Genomic DNA, 8,723 nt, shown 5'->3' with positions numbered 1-8,723 from the left:
AAACCCTATGTCAGAGACACTGAGAAGAAGCCCCAATGTTCCTTCCAGTCATTTTCAGTGTGGGTGCCTTCTCCACGTGGTTCCTGGTTTCACTGCAGATCTGAAGAGAATGTTAGCAAAGAGGTAACCGGGACGCTGAAAACTGTACTCAAAGACAGGGAGAGCAAGCTCTACATTACTCTCTTGGCACTTTGGATGTGGGACATACAGCGAGATGTTTGCTGCTTTTGCATTTGGCTGTTGGGAGATTTACAGCACAAAGCTATCTAGTTGATTTGAAGCAGTTCCGAGAAAGTCTAAACATAATCCCCACTTTTGCCTCCTGGCATTTTCCATGTGGGAGATATAGCAGGATGTATATTGGTTTTGAGGACAACTCAATGGACAGTGTGGGCAGAAAAGTTCCTGGCTCCTTGAATGCCGTTTCTGGAGACACTGCGATCAATGTGGGAGATATGTCAAGATGTGTGTTGGTTTTGAGGAAGGCTCTCTGGAGAGTCTTAGCAAAGAGGTCACACGGATAATCAGAGCAATTCTCAGAGACACTGAGAACAAGATCGAGAATTCCCTCTTGGCACTTTCCCTGTAGGAGATACCGCAAGACGTTTCTGTATATTGGGCACTGCGCTCTGCAGGGTGTTAGCAGAGACTTTCCCGGGACAGTGAAACCCTATGTCAGAGACACTGAGAAGAAGCCCCAATGTTCCTTCCAGTCATTTTCAGTGTGGGTGCCTTCTCCACGTGGTTCCTGGTTTCACTGCAGCTCTGAAGAGAATGTTAGCAAAGAGGTAACCGGGACACTGAAAACAGTACTCAAAGACAGGGAGAGCAAGCTCTACATTACTCTCTTGGCACTTTGGATGTGGGACATACAGCGAGATGTTTGCTGCTTTTGCCTTTGGCTGTTGGGAGATTTACAGCACAAAGATATCTAGTTGATTTGAAGCAGTTCCGAGAAAGTCTAAACATAATCCCCACTTTTGCCTCCTGGCATTTTCCATGTGGGAGATATAGCAGGATGTATATTGGTTTTGAGGACAACTCAATGGACAGTGTGGGCAGAAAAGTTCCTGGCTCCTTGAATGCCGTTTCTGGAGACACTGCGATCAATGTGGGAGATATGTCAAGATGTGTGTTGGTTTTGAGGAAGGCTCTCTGGAGAGTCTTAGCAAAGAGGTCACACGGATAATCAGAGCAATTCTCAGAGACACTGAGACCAAGCTCCACAATTCCTCCTGGCACTTTCCCTGTAGGAGATACCGCAAGACGTTTCTGTATATTGGGCACTGCGCTCTGCAGGGTGTTAGCAGAGACTTTCCCGGGACAGTGAAACCCTATGTCAGAGACACTGAGAAGAAGCCCCAATGTTCCTTCCAGTCATTTTCAGTGTGGGTGCCTTCTCCACGTGGTTCCTGGTTTCACTGCAGCTCTGAAGAGAATGTTAGCAAAGAGGTAACCGGGACACTGAAAACTGTACTCAAAGACAGGGAGAGCAAGCTCTACATTACTCTCTTGGCACTTTGGATGTGGGACATACAGCGAGATGTTTGCTGCTTTTGCGTTTGTCTGTTGGGAGATTTACAGCACAAAGATATCTAGTTGATTTGAAGCAGTTCCGAGAAAGTCTAAACATAAGCCCCACTTTTGCCTCCTGGCATTTTCCATGTGGGAGATATAGCAGGATGTATATTGGTTTTGAGGACAACTCAATGGACAGTGTGGGCAGAAAAGTTCCTGGCTCCTTGAATGCCGTTTCTGGAGACACTGCGATCAATGTGGGAGATATGTCAAGATGTGTGTTGGTTTTGAGGAAGGCTCTCTGGAGAGTCTTAGCAAAGAGGTCACACGGATAATCAGAGCAATTCTCAGAGACACTGAGAACAAGATCGAGAATTCCCTCTTGGCACTTTCCCTGTAGGAGATACCGCAAGACGTTTCTGTATATTGGGCACTGCGCTCTGCAGGGTGTTAGCAGAGACTTTCCCGGGACAGTGAAACCCTATGTCAGAGACACTGAGAAGAAGCCCCAATGTTCCTTCCAGTCATTTTCAGTGTGGGTGCCTTCTCCACGTGGTTCCTGGTTTCACTGCAGCTCTGAAGAGAATGTTAGCAAAGAGGTAACCGGGACACTGAAAACTGTACTCAAAGACAGGGAGAGCAAGCTCTACATTACTCTCTTGGCACTTTGGATGTGGGACATACAGCGAGATGTTTGCTGCTTTTGCGTTTGGCTGTTGGGAGATTTACAGCACAAAGATATCTAGTTGATTTGAAGCAGTTCCGAGAAAGTCTAAACATAAGCCCCACTTTTCCCTCCTGGCATTTTCCATGTGGGAGATATAGCAGGATGTATATTGGTTTTGAGGACAACTCAATGGACAGTGTGGGCAGAAAAGTTCCTGGCTCCTTGAATGCCGTTTCTGGAGACACTGCGATCAATGCGGGAGATATGTCAAGATGTGTGTTGGTTTTGAGGAAGGCTCTCTGGAGAGTCTTAGCAAAGAGGTCACACGGATAATCAGAGCAATTCTCAGAGACACTGAGACCAAGCTCCACAATTCCTCCTGGCACTTTCCCTGTAGGAGATACCGCAAGACGTTTCTGTATATTGGGCACTGCGCTCTGCAGGGTGTTAGCAGAGACTTTCCCGGGACAGTGAAACCCTATGTCAGAGACACTGAGAAGAAGCCCCAATGTTCCTTCCAGGCATTTTCAGTGTGGGTGCCTTCTCCACGTGGTTCCTGGTTTCACTGCAGCTCTGAAGAGAATGTTAGCAAAGAGGTAACCGGGACACTGAAAACTGTACTCAAAGACAGGGAGAGCAAGCTCTACATTACTCTCTTGGCACTTTGGATGTGGGACATACAGCGAGATGTTTGCTGCTTTTGCATTTGTCTGTTGGGAGATTTACAGCACAAAGATATCTAGTTGATTTGAAGCAGTTCCGAGAAAGTCTAAACATAATCCCCACTTTTCCCTCCTGGCATTTTCCATGTGGGAGATATAGCAGGATGTATATTGGTTTTGAGGACAACTCAATGGACAGTGTGGGCAGAAAAGTTCCTGGCTCCTTGAATGCCGTTTCTGGAGACACTGCGATCAATGTGGGAGATATGTCAAGATGTGTGTTGGTTTTGAGGAAGGCTCTCTGGAGAGTCTTAGCAAAGAGGTCACACGGATAATCAGAGCAATTCTCAGAGACACTGAGAACAAGATCGAGAATTCCCTCTTGGCACTTTCCCTGTAGGAGATACCGCAAGACGTTTCTGTATATTGGGCACTGCGCTCTGCAGGGTGTTAGCAGAGACTTTCCCGGGACAGTGAAACCCTATGTCAGAGACACTGAGAAGAAGCCCCAATGTTCCTTCCAGTCATTTTCAGTGTGGGTGCCTTCTCCACGTGGTTCCTGGTTTCACTGCAGCTCTGAAGAGAATGTTAGCAAAGAGGTAACCGGGACACTGAAAACAGTACTCAAAGACAGGGAGAGCAAGCTCTACATTACTCTCTTGGCACTTTGGATGTGGGACATACAGCGAGATGTTTGCTGCTTTTGCCTTTGGCTGTTGGGAGATTTACAGCACAAAGATATCTAGTTGATTTGAAGCAGTTCCGAGAAAGTCTAAACATAATCCCCACTTTTGCCTCCTGGCATTTTCCATGTGGGAGATATAGCAGGATGTATATTGGTTTTGAGGACAACTCAATGGACAGTGTGGGCAGAAAAGTTCCTGGCTCCTTGAATGCCGTTTCTGGAGACACTGCGATCAATGCGGGAGATATGTCAAGATGTGTGTTGGTTTTGAGGAAGGCTCTCTGGAGAGTCTTAGCAAAGAGGTCACACGGATAATCAGAGCAATTCTCAGAGACACTGAGAACAAGATCGAGAATTCCCTCTTGGCACTTTCCCTGTAGGAGATACCGCAAGACGTTTCTGTATATTGGGCACTGCGCTCTGCAGGGTGTTAGCAGAGACTTTCCCGGGACAGTGAAACCCTATGTCAGAGACACTGAGAAGAAGCCCCAATGTTCCTTCCAGTCATTTTCAGTGTGGGTGCCTTCTCCACGTGGTTCCTGGTTTCACTGCAGCTCTGAAGAGAATGTTAGCAAAGAGGTAACCGGGACACTGAAAACAGTACTCAAAGACAGGGAGAGCAAGCTCTACATTACTCTCTTGGCACTTTGGATGTGGGACATACAGCGAGATGTTTGCTGCTTTTGCCTTTGGCTGTTGGGAGATTTACAGCACAAAGATATCTAGTTGATTTGAAGCAGTTCCGAGAAAGTCTAAACATAATCCCCACTTTTGCCTCCTGGCATTTTCCATGTGGGAGATATAGCAGGATGTATATTGGTTTTGAGGACAACTCAATGGACAGTGTGGGCAGAAAAGTTCCTGGCTCCTTGAATGCCGTTTCTGGAGACACTGCGATCAATGTGGGAGATATGTCAAGATGTGTGTTGGTTTTGAGGAAGGCTCTCTGGAGAGTCTTAGCAAAGAGGTCACACGGATAATCAGAGCAATTCTCAGAGACACTGAGACCAAGCTCCACAATTCCTCCTGGCACTTTCCCTGTAGGAGATACCGCAAGACGTTTCTGTATATTGGGCACTGCGCTCTGCAGGGTGTTAGCAGAGACTTTCCCGGGACAGTGAAACCCTATGTCAGAGACACTGAGAAGAAGCCCCAATGTTCCTTCCAGTCATTTTCAGTGTGGGTGCCTTCTCCACGTGGTTCCTGGTTTCACTGCAGATCTGAAGAGAATGTTAGCAAAGAGGTAACCGGGACACTGAAAACTGTACTCAAAGACAGGGAGAGCAAGCTCTACATTACTCTCTTGGCACTTTGGATGTGGGACATACAGCGAGATGTTTGCTGCTTTTGCGTTTGTCTGTTGGGAGATTTACAGCACAAAGATATCTAGTTGATTTGAAGCAGTTCCGAGAAAGTCTAAACATAATCCCCACTTTTGCCTCCTGGCATTTTCCATGTGGGAGATATAGCAGGATGTATATTGGTTTTGAGGACAACTCAATGGACAGTGTGGGCAGAAAAGTTCCTGGCTCCTTGAATGCCGTTTCTGGAGACACTGCGATCAATGTGGGAGATATGTCAAGATGTGTGTTGGTTTTGAGGAAGGCTCTCTGGAGAGTCTTAGCAAAGAGGTCACACGGATAATCAGAGCAATTCTCAGAGACACTGAGAACAAGATCGAGAATTCCCTCTTGGCACTTTCCCTGTAGGAGATACCGCAAGACGTTTCTGTATATTGGGCACTGCGCTCTGCAGGGTGTTAGCAGAGACTTTCCCGGGACAGTGAAACCCTATGTCAGAGACACTGAGAAGAAGCCCCAATGTTCCTTCCAGTCATTTTCAGTGTGGGTGCCTTCTCCCCTTGGTTCCTGGTTTCACTGCAGCTCTGAAGAGAATGTTAGCAAAGAGGTAACCGGGACACTGAAAACTGTACTCAAAGACAGGGAGAGCAAGCTCTACATTACTCTCTTGGCACTTTGGATGTGGGACATACAGCGAGATGTTTGCTGCTTTTGCGTTTGGCTGTTGGGAGATTTACAGCACAAAGATATCTAGTTGATTTGAAGCAGTTCCGAGAAAGTCTAAACATAAGCCCCACTTTTCCCTCCTGGCATTTTCCATGTGGGAGATATAGCAGGATGTATATTGGTTTTGAGGACAACTCAATGGACAGTGTGGGCAGAAAAGTTCCTGGCTCCTTGAATGCCGTTTCTGGAGACACTGCGATCAATGCGGGAGATATGTCAAGATGTGTGTTGGTTTTGAGGAAGGCTCTCTGGAGAGTCTTAGCAAAGAGGTCACACGGATAATCAGAGCAATTCTCAGAGACACTGAGACCAAGCTCCACAATTCCTCCTGGCACTTTCCCTGTAGGAGATACCGCAAGACGTTTCTGTATATTGGGCACTGCGCTCTGCAGGGTGTTAGCAGAGACTTTCCCGGGACAGTGAAACCCTATGTCAGAGACACTGAGAAGAAGCCCCAATGTTCCTTCCAGTCATTTTCAGTGTGGGTGCCTTCTCCACGTGGTTCCTGGTTTCACTGCAGCTCTGAAGAGAATGTTAGCAAAGAGGTAACCGGGACACTGAAAACTGTACTCAAAGACAGGGAGAGCAAGCTCTACATTACTCTCTTGGCACTTTGGATGTGGGACATACAGCGAGATGTTTGCTGCTTTTGCATTTGTCTGTTGGGAGATTTACAGCACAAAGATATCTAGTTGATTTGAAGCAGTTCCGAGAAAGTCTAAACATAATCCCCACTTTTGCCTCCTGGCATTTTCCATGTGGGAGATATAGCAGGATGTATATTGGTTTTGAGGACAACTCAATGGACAGTGTGGGCAGAAAAGTTCCTGGCTCCTTGAATGCCGTTTCTGGAGACACTGCGATCAATGTGGGAGATATGTCAAGATGTGTGTTGGTTTTGAGGAAGGCTCTCTGGAGAGTCTTAGCAAAGAGGTCACACGGATAATCAGAGCAATTCTCAGAGACACTGAGAACAAGATCGAGAATTCCCTCTTGGCACTTTCCCTGTAGGAGATACCGCAAGACGTTTCTGTATATTGGGCACTGCGCTCTGCAGGGTGTTAGCAGAGACTTTCCCGGGACAGTGAAACCCTATGTCAGAGACACTGAGAAGAAGCCCCAATGTTCCTTCCAGTCATTTTCAGTGTGGGTGCCTTCTCCACGTGGTTCCTGGTTTCACTGCAGCTCTGAAGAGAATGTTAGCAAAGAGGTAACCGGGACACTGAAAACAGTACTCAAAGACAGGGAGAGCAAGCTCTACATTACTCTCTTGGCACTTTGGATGTGGGACATACAGCGAGATGTTTGCTGCTTTTGCCTTTGGCTGTTGGGAGATTTACAGCACAAAGATATCTAGTTGATTTGAAGCAGTTCCGAGAAAGTCTAAACATAATCCCCACTTTTGCCTCCTGGCATTTTCCATGTGGGAGATATAGCAGGATGTATATTGGTTTTGAGGACAACTCAATGGACAGTGTGGGCAGAAAAGTTCCTGGCTCCTTGAATGCCGTTTCTGGAGACACTGCGATCAATGCGGGAGATATGTCAAGATGTGTGTTGGTTTTGAGGAAGGCTCTCTGGAGAGTCTTAGCAAAGAGGTCACACGGATAATCAGAGCAATTCTCAGAGACACTGAGACCAAGCTCCACAATTCCTCCTGGCACTTTCCCTGTAGGAGATACCGCAAGACGTTTCTGTACATTGGGCACTGCGCTCTGCAGGGTGTTAGCAGAGACTTTCCCGGGACAGTGAAACCCTATGTCAGAGACACTGAGAAGAAGCCCCAATGTTCCTTCCAGTCATTTTCAGTGTGGGTGCCTTCTCCACGTGGTTCCTGGTTTCACTGCAGCTCTGAAGAGAATGTTAGCAAAGAGGTAACCGGGACACTGAAAACTGTACTCAAAGACAGGGAGAGCAAGCTCTACATTACTCTCTTGGCACTTTGGATGTGGGACATACAGCGAGATGTTTGCTGCTTTTGCGTTTGTCTGTTGGGAGATTTACAGCACAAAGATATCTAGTTGATTTGAAGCAGTTCCGAGAAAGTCTAAACATAATCCCCACTTTTGCCTCCTGGCATTTTCCATGTGGGAGATATAGCAGGATGTATATTGGTTTTGAGGACAACTCAATGGACAGTGTGGGCAGAAAAGTTCCTGGCTCCTTGAATGCCGTTTCTGGAGACACTGCGATCAATGCGGGAGATATGTCAAGATGTGTGTTGGTTTTGAGGAAGGCTCTCTGGAGAGTCTTAGCAAAGAGGTCACACGGATAATCAGAGCAATTCTCAGAGACACTGAGACCAAGCTCCACAATTCCTCCTGGCACTTTCCCTGTAGGAGATACCGCAAGACGTTTCTGTATATTGGGCACTGCGCTCTGCAGGGTGTTAGCAGAGACTTTCCCGGGACAGTGAAACCCTATGTCAGAGACACTGAGAAGAAGCCCCAATGTTCCTTCCAGTCATTTTCAGTGTGGGTGCCTTCTCCACGTGGTTCCTGGTTTCACTGCAGATCTGAAGAGAATGTTAGCAAAGAGGTAACCGGGACACTGAAAACTGTACTCAAAGACAGGGAGAGCAAGCTCTACATTACTCTCTTGGCACTTTGGATGTGGGACATACAGCGAGATGTTTGCTGCTTTTACATTTGGCTGTTGGGAGATTTACAGCACAAAGATATCTAGTTGATTTGAAGCAGTTCCGAGAAAGTCTAAACATAAGCCCCACTTTTCCCTCCTGGCATTTTCCATGTGGGAGATATAGCAGGATGTATATTGGTTTTGAGGACAACTCAATGGACAGTGTGGGCAGAAAAGTTCCTGGCTCCTTGAATGCCGTTTCTGGAGACACTGCGATCAATGCGGGAGATATGTCAAGATGTGTGTTGGTTTTGAGGAAGGCTCTCTGGAGAGTCTTAGCAAAGAGGTCACACGGATAATCAGAGCAATTCTCAGAGACACTGAGACCAAGCTCCACAATTCCTCCTGGCACTTTCCCTGTAGGAGATACCGCAAGCCGTTTCTGTATATTGGGCACTGCGCTCTGCAGGGTGTTAGCAGAGACTTTCCCGGGACAGTGAAACCCTATGTCAGAGACACTGAGAAGAAGCCCCAATGTTCCTTCCAGGCATTTTCAGTGTGGGTGCCTTCTCCACGTGGTTCCT

Source organism: Larus michahellis, unplaced genomic scaffold (assembly GCF_964199755.1).
Source record: "Larus michahellis unplaced genomic scaffold, bLarMic1.1 SCAFFOLD_55, whole genome shotgun sequence".
Lineage (NCBI taxonomy): Eukaryota > Metazoa > Chordata > Aves > Charadriiformes > Laridae > Larus > Larus michahellis.
The sequence above is the reverse complement of the archived record's forward strand: the minus strand, read 5'-3'. Positions refer to the sequence as shown.